The 19993-nt window shown below is 39.5% G+C and overlaps 1 protein-coding gene across 3 annotated transcripts in view; it reads right to left on the bottom strand.

The window, feature by feature from the left end:
• The window catches only part of GADL1 (glutamate decarboxylase like 1), an 81991-nt gene that overhangs the window by 14090 nt on the left and 47908 nt on the right, over positions 1-19993 (bottom strand). The window lies entirely within an intron of this gene.

The raw sequence follows: 19993 nt of genomic DNA on the forward strand, positions 1-19993 counted from the left end.
AGAAAATCAAATCCTGGTCAGTCCATCTTCTTTATACCACACACATCACTAACACAGACTACTATTTCCCAAGTTTCACCTTTGTATATTGACTTAGATTGATCTTTGACAGTATTTTTCCTTCAGGACCCACACTGTTTACAGACTGCAGCTGGTTATTTTTGTAAGAGCCTTGCACATAAGGGGAGCAACAGCTTGAGAGGAAGTGTTAGGTACATTGAACTTTACAACATGTTACCCAGAGACACAGCCTTCAGAAATGAGGATAAAATGTGCAAGTAGGATTCTATTCCCATCATTTTGGCAGTGTAAAGGTTAGACATCTAGCCTATGCTAGCCATCTAGGCTTTGCCTTTAGTTAAGGGAGAAAAAGAGGCACTGCTAGGGAATGATTCATCTCATCCTAGGATAAGACAGGCCTTAAGACAGATGGGCTCAGTTTGGAAAAGCTTTTCTCCTCCTACATGGGCTTCAGAGGATGACCTCTGCCTAAGTTTTAGTTGGCTAAAGCAAGGTGAGATGAAATCCATGCAGATATTTCATCTGGAATCAAAGCTATCTAAATCCCATGTTCCTCTGCTGTTTCTAATCTAAGGTGGGCTGCCCCAAAAGCTGCACTGGATGAAATACAGAGGGAGGATATCCAGAGTACAAGAAGATTCAAGGGGAACCAAGTGTGAAAAATGCATTATGTAATGATTAGGTGAAGAACCAAAGGTGTGAGCAGAGAGAGGTCAGGAGGTCTTTTTCAACCTAAGTGATTTTGCACATTAAAATACAGGGAAAATAAGACTAACAGGGCAGATACAAACAGACAGATGGTCAGCACCCTTACCTATCTCAATCCCATACTTAATCACTGCAAACTATCCTTAATTCTTATTGAATCAAATTTCTTTCTTCTGTGTGAGTGTGTGAACATTAATAAACTCCAAGATGGACAAGCCAGATGGCAGGACAGGAGGTCTGAATACCTGCAACCAAGGTGTCAGCAACTGGAGAGACTCAATTTCCAAAAACAGCTACTAGAGAGAAAGGAATGTACATACATTTCAAGACTTCAGTTCTTACCAGCTGAAGAGAACATGACTGTTTGCAGTGCCCATGTCTGTATGACATGATTTTAGATGTGTTCATGGGGATGTTCATACCAGTAAAGACACTGCTCTCTATGCTGATCTCTGCAGCCAGCTGTGTGTTTATCACATATTGTGTGTGTGTGTGTGTGTGTGTGTGCATGCACACGTGTGCACATGGGCACCTCTTGGAATTTGTGTACTCACTGGACTTGAGGACAGGGAACCACAGTGCTCTCACACCTGTAGGGCTGAAAAAGGAGGAATGTTGCTGGGCCCCAAGGCCAGCCACCTTTTGACATTGTACTGAATTGCCTCTGCTCTGAAGTCTTTTCCATGGTTGATAACCCAACTCAAAACATTCTATGAGTATGTGGTTTTCACTGAAATGGTAGGGATTTGTGCTTTGAATAATTTTCTGTATATAAGAAACAATTCACATTTTATCCCAGAGGTATCCCAATGGTCCCACAAATGCACACTGATCATTAGAAAACTCTGGGGTGGAGCTTCATTTGGCATGAACGTGAAATGCACATTCAGACTGGGATTAAATACACATGTTTTTACCTCATTATTTTTTCATATGTTAAGTTCTCTAAGATCAAAAACTTAAATTGCAGAGAATGAGGCAATGTGATTATATAATCACAGAAATGTGAGGTTTACATTTCTGATGCTGTTTGAGCAAGAGCCATCTTTAACCAAGAACAGTTGTGAGAATACGTGCAAACACCATCCTAAGGGTGTGCCTCAACTCTCTTGATGCTATTTCCTTCTATGTTTGGAGCCAGTTTTTATAAATTTAGCACATGCAAATTCTTTTGGTGCACTGCTGCCAAGCTGGCCATGTGCACATGCAAAGATGATTTTTTCCTGAAAGCACAGATTATGTGCATGCATATGCTACATATATGTACACATGCAGCTGTGTAGGACCAATTTAGAATGAAAGTCAGGGTTGCAGTGGACACCTCCAAAAAACACAAACACAAAAAACAAGCCAAAGGAAAAGCTCCATCTTGTACATGACACAGCTCTCCAACAGGCTATAGAGTAAATGACTCTCACATCTAGCATGGCTATAGGCTACTGCCTCCTACAAGCTCCAAACTGTGGTTATTTTACTCCACTCAGATGATTCTCATTATGACTGGGATGAGTGCTGAGTGAAAAAGTCAGTGTATGAATCATATCATCAATTCAGTTGTCTGGAATTTTGCTTTTCCATGCATTTCCTCGTCGCTACACAGATCACCAGCGTAAAACATGTTGTAGCTGCATCAAATTTCCTTTTGCTCTTTTAACCCTACAATTACCTGTCAGCAGATATGTATTTGCTGCTATCCAGCTTCCTAACCACTGATGATCTGTGCCTTCACTGCCTGCCTCACAGAAGTCACAAAGAGTTACAAATATTTACACTTAGGTTAAATCTAAGGGGGATCTCTTTATTCAGCTTCTGGGATAAAGACTGTGCACTCAGTGCCTGTGTTCTGCTCAGGAGAAAAAAAAAAATGAAAAGACAACCCAGACGTTCAGTTTAAGCCTAATTTAAGCCATGCCATTGCTCCATGCACCATCAGATCTCATCCATCTTTCCATACATGGAGGTGGCTCCAGAGCACTGCATCTTTGCCATAGCCCTCACCCATGACACCTCCTCCCACACTGGAGCAGAGATAGGGTTCTTTTCCAGATTTTAACCTTGCCAGAGGAAGGATGTATGCATGTGAGTGGCTGTGAGCTCCAGTCACAAGACAGGCTTCTGCTTTCTTACAGATTTATACAGAGAACAAAAAAAAACTTTTCCCTGCTATTAACATTTACTGTTCATGTGATGCTCTCCCTCTTTTAGCTGTTTATTTGAACTATATTTTTTTGGCCCATAATAGCTGTAGTACATTTCAGTGTGTGTTGTACATCATCATCTTACAGTCCTGCGTTTTGGACATTTCCCTCTTGCTATCTAAACACTGCACCATTGATATTTTCTACCTACAGTCACTCTGCACTGTACAAGATTTCCCCTTGTCCCAGATCTGTCTGGGTCCACCTATCAGCCTCCATTCCTGAATATCATACCTTGCCTTTTTCAGTACAAGAATATTTTTGAATGATGACTGATTCTCTTCAGTGGAATGCACTTTTTCCAGCTACAGAATCCAAAACACATCTTGCAATCTTCCCTTAAAGTCAGTAGCAATCTGAAAGTGCAGGACTAGAGCAGGCTTTATCGTTTCAGGGTGGGTAGTACAGAAATGGTTTTCCATTGGTTTGTTTTTAATCTTATAAAAAACTGTAATCATGTTTTCAGAGTAATGCCCCCCTGCTTTTTCATTACTACCTTGTCTTAGCCAATGGTAATCAATCTGTACATTCAGAGACTTAAGTTTCAATCCACAGCAATTATTTCAAGAACTAGTATATATTAATTCCTTTATTATGGAAACAACACTAACCCCAGCTTGAAGTTATAGAATGTTTGATGAATGTTTTACGATCTGACAGAGAAAAGCACTTCCTACACTTTTATCCAACAACTGATTTTAAAAATCACAGTTAGAACAGGATATATGAATTTAGCAGCACCTCTAACTTAATCTCAAAGATTATTCTACTAAATAAATTTATCATTACTGGACAGTGAGAAAAGCTTAAAAGCTTGGCAGGAAAAACTGTCAGTCTTGTGCTTTCATTTTCCAATGTCAGCTGTGATTTTGGGAAGAGAGAACACAACTTGGGCTGCTTTTGATCACCATCTAGTGCATGAATTAAAGAACTGCACAGGTTTAAGGACTGATTTACTGATTTAAAGTTAAGCACCAGCAGGATTAACAATTCTTTTCATCATTTCTAGAAGACCTCAGATAGGCTTAGTGAACTTGAAAAAGCAGGAATTTCCTGATGCCCCTAGCTGCCTGATGAAAGTCAGTTGTTTCATGAAAATTCTGTTTTCTAGTAGTCTTGACTATGATGGTTTAGGGAAATAAAGAAAGCAAGACCTGCATGGTGAAATAGTGTCTTTTTCAGTCCAACTTACTTGGCGAGAAGGAGCAACATGGTTTCAAGCAAGGAATCCTTCACCAAGCCTCTTCCATGCGCTTAAATGCTACATTCATTTCATTGTTTTCTGTTGTCAAGTCAGACACATTATTTGCAAAATTCTTCACTTACAAAAATTAACTGTGTGCATTGTTACAACTAAAGCCCACGTTCTGGTTGTACTTCAACATTTATCCATGCAATGGGAAGGACTTCAAGCCTGGTAAAGCAGGAGGGTGACTGGGCAGAGGAAGATTATCAGTACCACTGGGGATAAAAGCTCCTGGCAGCTTTAGGTGTTGACCATTGTAGATGACTCAGGACAACTTGGACTACGCTTTTCAACAGTGCTGGCCAACCAAGGCCAATTCTTGGATAAGAGACTCGCTTTTCACAAGTCATACTGTGGCTCCACCCCCAGAAACTCAATATTTTCACCCTCAGGAACATACTTAAAAGACCAAAACAGAAAATATGTGTCTACTAAAACAGGCTTATACCTTCAATATTAAATGTTAATACTGTGAATTTTCATAAAAAATTAGCAGGAGTTTCAAGAGACACTGGGAAGAAGACTTGGCCTGCAGAGAGCAGAATAGCCTTCTTTTTAAGGGAAAAAATGTTTCCTTTCCCCAATTTTCTTATGAGGCCAGGTGAAGGAGCAGTAAAAGATGCTTCAACACCATGATTTACCAGTAGCCTATAGACACTAGTAGTTATAGAATATCTACCCATGCTAATAACCTCATACAGCAACAAAACAGAAATAATGTCTATAGGTATCCTTTTACATCTGAAATTCAGACCATCAGCTGAACTCTCAGGGAAAAAGCAAAAACAAAACAAAACAAAACAAAATGACACTCAACTACTGTTAAAAATGTATACTAACTCCTCAAGTATTACAGTGTTCAGACTCCATATAAGGCACTCCAATGCCTAGGAAGAACTGTAAAATCCTCACAGGTTTCACATTTTATTAGACACTGATCTCTCAATGGTAATTCTTCAATACATCTTATTCAAGGTAAATTTTTAGTATAAATCTTGCAAATCACGATATAACTTTAAACAAAGGATTGAAAGAGAGAAGAGAAGAGAAGAGAAGAGAAGAGAAGAGAAGAGAAGAGAAGAGAAGAGAAGAGAAGAGAAGAGAAGAGAAGAGAAGAGAAGAGAAGAGAAGAGAAGAGAAGAGAAGAGAAGAGAAGAGAAGAGAAGAGAAGAGAAGAGAAGAGAAGAGAAGAGAAGAGAAGAGAAGAGAAGAGAAGAGGAGGAGCAGCCAGTCCTACCGAGAAAGTGGGAGATGCTTGATAGTTTATTCTTTAACAGCTCATGCTTTCAAAACAGAGCTTGCAGTATTGCTGAGGAAATTATGTTGATTTGAGAAGTGGGAGGAATTTCTTGCCCCCCTCAAACACGGGGTTTTTTCCGTGACAGCACCAAAGGGACGCGAGCAGCCTGAGCGCTAATGAGCAGACCGAGCCCATTGCTGTCGTTCTGGTGCCCCCCGATGGACACCGCGCTCCAGCACTGCCTGCGGATGGGAATCCTCCTGGAAAAGCCGCGCTCCAGAGGGGACCCCCAACTGCTCGTGTCGTTCTTCAGCCGGACCCGAGCCCTGAGCCCCGACACAGCTACGGACACAGCAGAATTCCCAACCTTGGGATCCAAAGCGGGGCATCCAGGGCAGGTTCTGCAGCCATGTCCTAACCACCATCCCTAACCACTTCCAGCAGAGCACCTTGGCAGCTTGGGCAGTGCACTCAACGCAACCAGCTCATAGCTATTGTGGATTGTGAAAAACAGCCTGATTCACAAGCACAGATGCTACACAGAATAGTCTGAGTTGACCTTTCAAGGTCATCTGGTCCAACAACCCTGCAGCAAGCAGGGAAACCTTCAACTACATCAAGGCTGTTCAAAGCTCCATCCAGCCTGACCCTGAATCTTTCCAGGGATGGGATAGCTGTACAAATCTACATTATATTAATCAAATTAAGGCATCATTCAAGCAACCAAGGCACATGGATACCCAGCTCTGGCCTCGTCTCACCTTCCTTCCCCAGCAGTCACCACATCCCGTTACGACACATCGACCCATCACATCCACAGACTCGAATTCATACAACAATCAGTTTTGCACACCCTGTCCCAACTCACATATCACCCCCTCACATCCACAGAATCTAATTCATACAACAATCAGTTTTGCACACACTGTCCCAACTCACCAGCAGACCCAGTATGATACATCTTCATTTCCAACCATATTGTGGCTCAAAGAAATTACTCACTGGTCTATAAATCAGCTCTTCCCCCTGTGAACTCATCACAGCTTAACTATACTCAGTGATGCCTGAGGAAAAAGATGGTCACAATCACAAAGACTGCTTTAAAAGACTTAATTTCCAAAAAACTTCAGGTGGAAAAGATAGATGAAGGCTTAAAGCTCTTTAAGAAGAGATTAGATGGCCAAAAGCTGCAATCCTTCAATCAAGAAAGAAGACAGCTTTATCTGAAAGCCCATCCCGATTTATTGGCAAAGGGAAGATAGCAAAGCAATATTTAACAAGCTGAAAGAGGGAAGCAGATCAGATAGCAATCAATACAGATGTGACATGAAGAAAATTATCAGAAGGAAAAGAAAACCTTGATCGACAGGACCAAGGAAAGAAGAAGTGGTTTAGTATGTACATTAGGGATGGCTGAAGCCCTATGCATGGTTAAATCATTAAAAATGCAGGCAAGGCAGAAATGTTCAATAAGCTTTCTTTTTCTGCTGGGAGGGATTCCTACCACAAATCTGATGAGCTTTCCAAGCCATCAGCAGCCATCAGGATGTTAAAGATCTACTGAAGAGAAATTTTTAGGTCTATGCCTGGATGGCTAAGATTAAAAACAGCTCACTGAAACTGTGGGCAACTTTTGAGGATAATGTGGCAATTTCAGAAAACAAGTACTCCTATTAGAAGTGGTAAGGAGACAGACCTAGTGAAATAAGATTGCTTAAGTCAAGGTAAACCTGAAGTTAAAAAAGAAAAGCTCATGGCGGATTTAATTTATAATGAGTTAAAGGTAGGAATACATAGAAATTATAAAAATTTATAGAAACAGATTCAAAATGTAGTCTTTTGTGTTCAGTTATATTTATATCTTTGCCAAGCACCATTTTTTTGGGTCAGCCCACCTTCATTATTTTGCTGATATTCCAAGTTTTCTTGATGATTTATTTGCACTGAGAGCATTAATGGGAAAGCCTTACACAAGCCATTTAAATGAAAAATAGCAGGAACAATTCACACAGGAACAGCACAAAAAAATTAGGACCACACAATAGGAATGAAGTAGAACCAAGCAAGATTTGAATAACTAGCATATCTCCCCACACAGGAAAAACAAAATGTCAATCAAGCATTACTGCTAGTGAGGCTCCACAGAGATCAGGATTAACTTTGATGCTGATCCTCACTGTTGGTTTTCTGAAAGTCAATAAATGACAGCTGATACCATTTGCAAGTGAGAGACTCACAAAGGGAGAAAAACGAGGAAGACAAGCCGTTGCACAGACCTGGACTGCTCAAATTCACTCAAAAGGTAAGTTAAGCACACAAAGAAAAAAGCAGAGACAGCTCAAAATGGATGACTACCCCAAAAACAGTGACTCTGAAAAGACTGTAGCAGTCAGCAATAAAACAAAATCCATATGAGCTTCCAGGTCACACATCAGAAGCCAAAAATTCTTCCTGGTAAGAAACTGACTTCTCTGTAATTGCTTCCACTCTACACCCAAGCCAAAATCAGCTTTCAAAAGTTCTGTCAAGAGGCGGATGACAAAGTTTTGTAATTAGGTCATTTATGTGAGTGCTTTAAAACAGTCAAGACTGCTCTTAAACAAAGATTCACAGATCATAGGACCACTGGTTTATCTGGGATGTCAGTTTGTTTTCCACAGGCCAATGGGAAAAATAACCCAAACCACCCAAGATGTCCTGACAATTTATTTTGTTCTCAAATTAGTAATTTATACACACAAGAAAACTTTTCATTTCAGCATTAATCACCTTTTTTTTTTTTTTTTTTTTTTTACAGAGCCTCCCAAAGAAATACAGTAGAAGAAAAAAGGTAATATAATCCACAATTTTATAAGCAAGTGCACAGGTATTAGGGAGACAATTTTATCTCCTAATAGAGTAGTGGAAACAGAGGTGCTGGCATAGTTCAGATATTTGTTGGGGTTTTTTACGATAATGAAAAACGGGAAGGATGATGACGACAACCACAGAAATAACGCAATGTCTAATGAAGACCTAAAGATATGAATCGATTTAGTTTATAAATAGAAGAATGAGAGGTGACTTGATTATAACTTATGAGCAAAAGGGAAAAACACATTAGAGAAGGCTATTTTAGTGTGGATAAGTATTTTTTCACCACCATTTTGTACAGGAAGGCTAATTAACTATTGAAAGGAGGGACCAAAGAATGTGTCAGTTTTACCATTCCTTGATGTTTTCCTGTCAAGAACAGATGCCTTTCTAGAAGATGTGCTTATACAAAAGTCACTTTTGTGACTTTGAGAAGAGAAGAGTCTCCAGAATACAGAGCTGGCCAAGTAGACAATGACAGTACTCTAAAGCAACCTCTAAACCATTCTTTTATTGAATATTTGTGAACTATAAATCAATAAAAGAATTGCAATTCTTTTTTAGAGATGCTGCACTTGCCCAATTGTCCACATCCTTTGAAACTCCACTGACATGAGAGTTCCCCACTTTTGCCTCATATAACAAATAGAGTGAATATTTCCCCAGATAGGCTAAGCCAGTAGTGAAGTTGTCACCCATGTTTCAGACTACAGTGGAAGTTTACCTTTACTGTGAGGCAAAATAAAATTCTGTTCAGCAGCTGCTCCTTTCCGGCTGGAAACAGGAAAAAAAATCTTATTTTCCATCAAACACATAGTAACTCATGTTGTAGCAGTCAATTAATTAAGGGTGAAACTCTAAGATTTTATTTTCCTTCTGTCCAACTCATGGGAAAATGACAAAAAAAAAATCACTATGCTATTTATCTTATGATCACTATCATTGCACTATGGTCAATTCACTGCTGTTATTTATTGAACATGTCAAACCCAACAGAACGCTAGAAGACACTTGTTTCATTCAGAAACCACAGCAGGTACCAGCTGGCAGGGCTGGCACCCCCACCAATACCACCAGAAAAATTTGTAACCAGAAGGAGCTATAATGAGGAGTGTAGAAATGGTTCATTTAAAAAATCACCACTAACAGTCCACACTGCTACTCACTGTTCATTCATCCACCGGCAACTTCTGATATTCAAGTACCTTTATACCTAAAGCTCTCAGAGAAGGTCCTGTTACCACATCCTTGAAGAGCAAAAGGCAGCACTTAAGAAGGTGCCAAGAAATGGTGCCTTCCATTCCTCATTGCAGTTTAATTAGCACAAAAGCAAGACAAATCATGCATTAACAATTAAACAACTGCTAAGAACTATTTTTGCTTGGCCATGCTTTTTACTTTCACTCTCAGTGAGATTCCTCCTATGCACAGGAGCAAGGGGAGGGGTAGATATTGCTGTTATCCTACATGTGCCCTTCAGCATTGAAATACCAATTATTAGTGAGGTTAATGAGCATATATAACCATCATAAAGGAATATATATAGCCATCATGTATCAAGCTAGTGGCTCTGGAGGGCAGTTCCCTTACCAGTCCCTAGTGCACCCCAAAATGCTCACCTAAAAATCACTTCAGTCATCAACCCCATTCAGTTCAAATTCCCACTGTAAAACAGATCCTCTGACCTGCATACCAAAACCCTCCCAGGGCCACATCCCAAGTTTTTTTTCTCTGCCAGAGTGCTAGAAGAGTGCTAGAAAAGTCAACCTTCCTTCTACCACGTTTAAATAGGAAAAAAATTTATCCCTTGTGCAAACCACAGAGCAGCAAGTCCGCAAAACCTTTCTGTTACTGCTGTTTTTCTGAGACAAAACTATACATCCTCACCATACCCACACAGTACCACCTGTGCAGCTTCAGGCTTGCAAATTATTGCTTCCCCATCACCAGGAGACCAGTTAGGATCCTTCAGAGAGCCCCTGAGGCTTCTCATATGAAAGGAGTAAATTCAGAGCTGGTAGACAGATGGATCAGCTTCACAAATCCAGAGAACAGGTTCAGTGCTCCTGAGGGACCGTTCTGCAGACACCCAGGACAGAGATGAGATAGCCACGAGTCAAGTGTACTGGAGATACTCTGAAATGCTAATGTCTCTCAAGGACTGTTTTTCTCATTTGCAGAAAATCAGGAGTTGGAAGGGGCTAAAAAAGGAGTTTATTGTTTCCCGGAATGTCAGATAAAATAATTTAAGTCAGTGCATTAAAATATTATTAAAATTTGTTATAAAAAAATAGATTACAGGGCTTTTATTCAGGTAAAAACAGCACAGCATGAAGCTTCTAGGGACCTCAGCACTCCAGTACTTAGACATTCCCAGAATGCTTCAATTATTGAGTTCCCCTGTGATATATGCTGGGTTTCATTTTGATCCACAGGCTATTAAACATGATCTATGATACTTTCAGAAAAGCAGTAGTTTGGAGTTCAACCTGTAACTCGAACTTTTTTTTCTTCTATCACTGGTTATTAATGTGCATATGGCACCAAGAGAGCAGAATGAAGGGGTGCACAGATATTCAGGAGCACAGTGCTGCTTTAGGAGAACAAAGTGCATAAGGTCAGGCAGAACAAAATGTGCCGAGTGTCTTCAAACTCTGCTTTCTTGCTAAAAGCAGTTCTCTTCACAGAGAGGCACAAAAGGCCATTTAAAATATTAGCCCAATATGTTCTAACTCCAAAATGAAGCAAAGGAAGTGTAATTAGTCCCATTTAAGCAGAGGAAAATACATGCTGATTGGGCAAACAAGTGCTATGTAGTCAGGAATCTGAATGTACTTTTTCATTGTCAGGGTGATGAAACACCTGCCCAGGGAGGTTATGGAGTGTGTCATCCTTGGAGATATTAAAAAGCCACCTGGACATTGTCCTGGACATCTGACTGTAGGTGTCAGGAGCTCAAAGACCTGCAATGCTCCCTTCAAAGATCAACTACTCTGTGATTCCTTTTACAAGCTTTTTTTACAATGAAGTTACCTGAGTAACATTTTATGTTATTCCATCCTCTCCCTTTCAATAATAATCTTCTTTTATATGATCCCAGGAGGTAAATACATACCATATACATGTGTATGCTTAGGAACACACATGCATTTACATTGAAACACTGCATATGGACTGTTCTGAAGAGTTTCACAGTGTTGCATTACAAAATACGAAATTTTTTTTTCATTTCTGTAGCAGTAATGAACAAAAATGCAATACTGTTCTGTGGAGCAACATGACTCCAAGTAAGAAGTACTCATTTTTTGTTATGCTATTGGGAAATGATGAAAGGTACAAACAAGGATGACATTGAAGTGCTCTTAATGCTAACAAACAAACAAAGAGACGTGAAAAACCCTTACATTCATTACAAATTCCCTTCTCTTTTCTATACTCAAAAAATTGTTGAATATTTGCTTTCAAAAAAAGTCATAGTTGACATAGTTTTCAGATTAGCTTTTTCAATTGTGCCCAAACACAGAGAAAACAATTTTCTGTTGCCAACTAGCTGCTTAATTTCTATTAATTGCACCATTTTCACATAGTCCCCCCAAACATTCACCTTTCTGGAAAAGAAATGGGGTTGTTTTACCCTCTTGGTCTTTCCACAGTTTAAGAGACGCTTAACAATGGGTGCAAAGCATCTGCTGCTCTGGGTAACAGGTTCTATCTATTTGAAAGCCATAGAAATTAAAAAGTGCTGTCTTTGTTCACACAAAAATAGCAAGGAGCTCTTATGCAGTGCTTAAGTGCCCTTTAGTAAATTGAGTCTGCAATAAAGCAGAGAATGCTGTTCCACTGAATCCCCACCACCTCTGTCGACCTATTAATCACAAAATAAGACTTTTTAGAAGCTTCCTGTATACAAACAGAAAGATTCATTATATGTGAAGCTTTTAACAATGCAAAGATTTGAAAACAGGTTCTTTTCAATATCTGAACTGAAAGCTAGAGTGATGCTCAGGTCTAAGCCTTCAAAACTTGTAAGATATTGGACAAGGGTAACTCATGCTTTCTCTTCTAGGAAAAGAGTACACCCACACAAAACATATACCACCACCACCACAGGTGATTTGCTTTGGTCCTGAAAGAACAGTCATGTCAACTGTTCCTTTTTTAACCTGAATTAAGTACCAGATTTAGCCTGTGGCCATGTGGCTCCTAGTACTTGAGCCAGCTAAGGTATCATCACAGAGCATTTCATACTGCAATGGAAACACACCTTGCAGTCATCTCCTTGGAAGGTTTGGACCTTTACTTTGAATCTGTGGGTCTCTTGTGATTTTATTTCCTAACAATACTTCTCTCCACTTTGTCTACTGCCCCCAGCTTCATTTCATGCCATTATGTGTGTTACCACATGGAGAAATTATTGGACCTTCCATTATCCTTAAAAGGATTTCAAGCAAGAAACGACTAGTGTGAAATCTACCTCATCTCTGGAGATCTGAGCAATCTTACTCTGCAGGTGGCTTGGGGAAGACGAAATCCTTGTTCAGCTTGAATGTAACATATGGAGCTGCAGCAGACTCCCTCCCACCAGCTTTGATTGTTTCAGTAGGCTGAGCACCAGGGATCAATAGACCCCAGTCCCCAGTGTGCCTTGAACATGCACAGCTCAGTGTTAAGTCCCTGACAAAAGTTGCCCAGCACTCTCATCTAGTAAACCATTCAGCATCAAAATCATTGGGGTTCCTTCTCTTTCTTTTTCCTCCCAAGGACTGAGGTATAGTTTTAGCAGCTGTGCAGCAATGCTTTTAAAATAGAGTTGTTTTGCTGCCAGATGTATTATTTAGTGACATCGATTGTTGCCTATTTGCATCAACTGAGACAAGCACCACTGGCCTAACATATGTAAAGATTTCTGCATGAATGGGACTGTCTTTCACTGGAGCCCAACTGATACTACACATCCCTGAAAAGTCACTGCAATAAGGGAAAAAGTAGAAAGCTAGAACAGAAATGTGACTGTCATGTCATGAATTACTGCAGTATCACTTAGGACTATTATAGAAAGCACAGGCTGCAAGCAGTTCACAGCCTTGTCTTATCTTATTACATCTACTGTAGTTACAATAGAGTCATAGAAATATACCTCTGTTCTAGCCCCATACACACACTTCATATGCCAGATATCCCATGAAAGAGCAAGTATGAGATCAGGCCACTCTCACACACCATTTTATGTGGCGGAAAGCTAGGCAGGTGTGCAACCTCACCAATGTAAAATATAAACTGAAGTGCCCCTAACACCTGGGTGGAGTCCTAAGGTGAAATGGGCACTGTCAAGTGCGTTGACTCCTACTTCTGATGAAGACTTCACCAGCCAATTCAGAACTTTAGACTAACACTACTACTTCAGTAATCATGCAAGAATAAATACAAAAGAGAAAAAAACCCATAAATTCCAGTTATAATCAGATACACATTCAGAAACCAAAATATTTTACTCTGAATTAATAATTTTTTTTAAAAGCATGTTATTTTTGTATTCTTATAACCCAATTCTATGGAGAATACATTTAAAACAAAGTAATGTTAAATACCCTGTTTAATTAACAGCTACAGTCACTTTTGCACTGATGAGTTATATAAAACTGCAGAAGAAGACACATATTAAAAGGGAAAGTGTGCAAATCCCTCATTAACGAGGTACTGAAACACTGCTATAATTTTTCTCTGCTATTATATTATACTGTACTGTTTTGTCTCATTTATCAAATCTTAGACCTTTCTTTTTAACAATAAGAGTCATTTATATGCAGCCAAACTACAAAAATTTTATTCATCTGCTACAGTATATTATGCAGTATTAGGTGCAAAATAAGAGATGTTGCTGCTTTAAAAAATTAATACCTATTTTATTATTAAACTTCTAAGCATCACCTTATGCTGAGGAATGGTCACCCTACAACCTAAATCCAGATTATTATCTTGCTACTCATTCTGTGGCTTCAGTGCTTGTTGAGCCTCTCTCCCCTGAGGTCCTTGCCTGCAGCCCTGCCTCCACAGGGCCCCCTGATCTCACCTCTCCTGGAATGATGCATTTCTGCCCCTCTTGAACACAACACTGAGAATGCAGCTTGGTTCAATCAGTCAGGAGGAGATTTTGCAGCCCTTCTCTCCAGAAGCCCAAGAAATGAAAATCTAAAACAGCACACAGCATGCTGAGGATTTAGTGTTAGGTTCTTTTTACCTGTATTTAGAAAGAATGCAGCCAATCAAGGATCATGGCACCTCTTAGGTTCCCCTTCTGAATAATGAAGCCTTTCCCAAGGGTGATTCTGACTGTAGGTTGCCTAAGTCATGATCTGGGAGCTCCCTTTTTTCTTTTCCATGTTAAAGACGGTGGGAAACCAGCCAGTTCCTCAAGCAGCTTCCCTGGGTAAGTGCCTTAAGTTTTACAGGGTGAATCTGAAGCTTTTGGTTGACCTTGATTTCCCTGTCAAATCAAATTTCTTCAAAGAGCCCCTTCAGAGGTCCCATCTGATATGCTGAAATGACAATCCACCAAACCCCTGTCTAAAAGAAAGATTGCCAAAGCAATCTCTTCCACCTGTGGATTTTTGTTTCTTGAAGTCCACAACAGATTTGAAGAGTGCTTTAAGAGAAAGCAAAGACCTTGAGGGACGGCACTTGTGAAGTCTAGATGGACAACACCCACAGCCTTTTCTTCCTCACTAAGCTGTTCACCCTGTCATGGAAGCCAATGATTTGGCCAATCTAACTCCTGTATATTTCTGTGCAAATCTTACCTTTTTTTTCCTTGTCATTTGTTGTGGTCTTCCACCAAAACTGGTGTCAAACTGAGCTAGATGCTAGAGGCAGTAGGCTACTTGCTACCGTAAAAGTTACTTATGTAAGGAAAGTTCACAGAACACTGTCTCTGCCATTACTCTTCAAACACACACATTAAACTATCATTTAATTGTTTCCCTCTTCAAGAGTAAGAAAAACACAGGGATGCCAGCAAATCGAATAACATTTTTCACACAAATCTATTTCAAGTAGAAATACACTTACACTGACATATTTAGGACCTTTCTTATGCATAAACCTGATTTCACTGCATTTAATACTGTGTTTCTAACTCATGTAATGTTTTTCTCTTGTTCTTCCAAAATGTGGAGAACAAACTTTGTCAATATAACCAACTGGAGGTCTTGTTTTCCCTTCCCATTCAAATCTTGTACCATAATCAATAGGCATTTTAAACACATAAGTACTGCTGAATGTGGTCCTTGATTAGGTTTTTTTTTTATTTATACTACAAAGATCACAAGATTCAGGGTTGCCAAGGCAACACCTCTTCAACCTCCTTACATTTATGCTTTGAGATGAAATCTCTCATTACGCAAATGTATCACAACACCATTCGGGATGACAGGCTATTTTACAAATATGCCTTCAGATAACAGATATATTTTCCCAAATAGGACAGAAAGGCTGGAATAAGGTTGCCTTTTACTACGGTGAAGAGAGGAGGGGCAAAATGGCATTATGTCCTATTCCAAGCTGTACAGGCTTTAGTAGGACATTACTACTTTAACATGACTTTGCATCCTGAGCCTTCTATTACAGCCAATAAATTTTGTATTACTTGGCCAAAAATCCTCAAAAGGAAAGGAAGGAAGGAAACAAAACCAAAAAACACCAACTGCATTACAGAAGTGGAGTCTGAGATTCCTGATTTTGGAGTTACTGAATCTAACACCTGTGTATAAAAGCTTTACTGAACCATTGGAAATCTAATACTCCAGCATATGTTTTTTTATAACTACAGAGCAGGCAAAGTTTAGTAAATCACAAAAGGCTTACTAGGAACCTACTGCAGCTTTTTTAACCTAGATTTTGAGGTCTAAAGAGGTACTTAGCAATAAACCATTAGCCTTCTTTATTGAGAAGTATCCATTACATAGTACTCTACCTACAGTCATGCTCCAGGATCATTTGGCAAGGCCAGGGTCCTGCAGGAGGAGGGGTCTGTTAAAACAGTTATTTCTGTGCTGTCTTTTTGTCTGCAAGACCAATGTCTGAGTTTCACCAGAGTACAAACTGATCCAGAATGAGTAAGACATGGTTAACTGACTCTGTTAGAAGCAGGACGGCAACAGGACAGTTCCAAATGTATCCTCCCAAACTCCTCCTTGTGCCCTAGCATCCTCTGTGCTGCCAGGAGGCTTTCCAGAGATGCTATCACTAACAATCAGCTAATTCTACATCATCTGCATGCATTTCAGTATAAGCTGAGAAAGCTGACTTTTCTAAAGAGAAGATTGTTGCAAGAACGTGTAGAGATATTTGTAGGTACGAAGAAAATACGAAAATTTAAATTATATCTGCTTATGTGCTTTTACTTCTTCCCTCACTCCCATTTCTGCCTTGCAATTTCCAGTTCAGCTTTTCTCAATGTGATCCCGTTACACACCGACCATTCTCAGCAGTAAACAAAATAAATCCCACTGTGTCACCAAAGGAAAAGGAGCGAAATTCCCACTGGGGGGCGCATACAGCACTGGCAAAGCCATCGCTCCTTCATCCCGACAATTATGTCAGCTCCAGGTCAGAGACAGCAGCCCCCAGTCTGCAATGACAAAATAACACCTCTGACAGATAATTCCAGTTGGCTCTACCAGCAACTCCTCAATTACCACAGAGGGCCCGTTTGCAGGGTTTCTACAAGAAAAAAATCTCTCCTCGTTTGTGAAGAATGGCACTGGGAAACGCGTTACACCGGGTCGTTAAAGGGCTATCCCGTGTGCAGTGCCTCAGTGCTCAGGGCATGGACCGTCTGACTGCACCCAAAGCCTTGCTGCACTCTTTATAGAACTAGTGTCACTACACAGCCAACTGCTGCTGTAATCCCAAAAGATCAAAGCGGTGTCAGACTGTGGATGTGCACAGAATTCCCAATTTCACACATAACAGAGGAATGTGCCATTCATGCTGTTCTTTACTTCCCCCATCATCATGTTGTTTTCTCACTCCCTAAATTGTTCAGGCAATGAATCAAATGACCAGTTAGTGACTGTTCCAAATCCTTCAGGCTTCTATCACCTTTCTGTTTTGAATGTAAGAGATTCTGAAGAGTCCAAATTTCACAGCTGAAGTTGAAGGCTCAAGAATTTAAAACAAACAAACAAACAGCCTACCAAAAAAAAAAAAAAAAGCTTCTGAGAGACAGATTCTATGTAGGACAACAAGAAGGCTGACATCAGAATCAGGTATCACACCACAATCCAGTCAGTCCTGACACATTTCCATATAAAATGGGCCATGGAAACTGGAAAAGAGCCAGTACAGCAGAAAACCTCCAAGGTTATTTTGCATAGGACTATGCAAATTCTTCACAAAGCTGAGGACTTTAGATCTGAACAATTTGCTTACCAACTTTCACCAGCACTAAAACTCATATAACTAGCTTTAGAAGACAACATGTTATTCTGAACAACATTGCTGAACAAGTAGTTTAATAAAATCAATTACTTGCCCTAGGGATTTTTAAGACATATGTTTTCTTAATTATTGTCAGTTATGCAGGTCAACAAAAAGAAAGATTGATTTCTAGAAAAAAAGAATAACTGGGATGTTAAAATGTAGTGTGAAAAGAGAAATTGTGAATGAAAGCATTTTAATGCTCATTTAGTGATATTATGGGAACATTCAGGAACTGCTTGCAATCAAGAAACTGTCACAGCCCCATCTGTCAATCAACAGTACCATGTAACAACCTCTCCAGCCTTAATGCTCTTATCATTTGCACCTTGCTGATCAGGATGGATTCCTTCTTGTCCAGCAATATATTTGTATTGATTAATGTAATATAATAACCATGATGGTTGCATCAGCAATGTTGAAACAAATTGATCTTAGCTGAAAAAGTCAAGTCAGTCTTATTTTTTCTGACCCAGTGTTGTCATCTCATCTGCTCACTGATACATGTTGTGCCCCAAACTGGCCTTCAGCATCCAAAAAAGCAGAGTAACCCAGACCTATCCCTGCAGAGAATCAGGAAGGTGAAATAACATGTTTTCACTGTGAAACAGGCTCACTTCTGTAGTGTCAAACTACTTCCCAGCAGTGCCTAAAATAACGCAACTAACCATAATTATTTGTTGTTTCCTCCAGGAGAGAAATTTGTGCCATTTCCTAGGGAGTTTTTGTTTCTTTTGCACTAGATTTTTTTTTTCCAGGCTTTTATGGGGAAGAGTGAAATAGTTTATGTATTAGAATTTGGGATTTCTTAGGTTTTCATCAGAGGAGATATAAGAATCAAGAAAATGTCACCTTGCCCATGAAAAGAGTAGTTGTGATCTGCAGCAGTGGTCAGTTCTTGGAAGAAATTGCACGCAAGCTTCTTTCCCTCCAAATTATTTTCCAAAAACACTGGCTAGGAAATCTGTATTTCCAGAATTAATCTATCTATATTGGTACATAAAATAAAGGCAGGTATCTATTCCCTACCCTGACTAGAAGCACCATAGAGTAACAGAGCAAAGAGACAGTAAGTTACACTCCATAAGCCACTCAAATATACGTGCTCAAAGCCATTTGTTGTGCTTCATCCTTTCCCTCCTTGGTCCCATCTGCAGTCACATAAATCAAATACTGACACTTGCAGCATTTTTTCTTCTATGCCTTCCAGTTGCTCATTCCCAAATCCTCTCTCCTCCATGAGTAGATGAGCTGTTATACAGCTCTGTATACACACATGCATGCACATATACATACACACACACACACACACATATATATATATACACATACACACACACATATAAGGCTTCTACTCTAAGGAGAGGACAGGAAGCTCCAAACAAAAGGAACACAACTTTGTGAAAGGATGGTAAATGCTAAGCCCTTGCATCCATACTGTGGCTATGCATGCATCCAGACTACAAAAATATACTTTCCAAAACAATACAGATGGGGTTAAGGAAGATCTCTCTCCTAAAGACACTCCAACAAAAATTGGAAGTGATTCCTGTGAAAGCTGCTGAAATGAGGGAAGATGTTACAGGAAGCATGTATATAAAGTATGTATGACTGTTTACGTAGATGTGTATATCATCTGCATACTATCTTCTAGTTTAAACTTCTAGTAGCAAATTGTCTGAAAAAATAAACACAGAACACCACAGCTCTTCCAGAGATGAGCAAACAATGAATTAAATTCAATTGCTCACAGAATAACTTATTCAGTAAAATATAATACCACAATGTCTAGTGGTTTCTTAATTAAGTCTCAACTAATGATTCTCCACTAGTAAATTCAAAATTTTACTGCTGCTTTTTTTCCAAGATGTTATGATTTTCTATTAGCATGGCAAAGAGTTTCCAAGACACTCATCTGTGAAGCTTTTCCCACAGCATTTTCCCACTGTATTCCTGTTGCCATTTATGTTTAACATCAGAAATATATTCTTAAGCACTTCCTTACTTGCATTATCATAGATTATCACAGATAATGCAAGCCAATTTCCAAGGACAGCACTAAGTATATGAAACAGGTAATGAATGAATAATCTGTCTAGACAAGAGATGCGCCAACACTGTTCCTCTTCTCTCAGTTCTGCCAGCTGCTAACAGCTTGGATGGCAAACTGAATACTTGTTAATGCTTACATCTCTTATAGTAAGAAAAAAAATAATTACATTTGTCTAAACTAATAAAAAACTTAGATCT

The sequence above is a fragment of the Zonotrichia leucophrys genome, chromosome 2, assembly GCF_028769735.1.
Source record: "Zonotrichia leucophrys gambelii isolate GWCS_2022_RI chromosome 2, RI_Zleu_2.0, whole genome shotgun sequence".
NCBI classification, from domain to species: Eukaryota; Metazoa; Chordata; class Aves; order Passeriformes; family Passerellidae; genus Zonotrichia; species Zonotrichia leucophrys.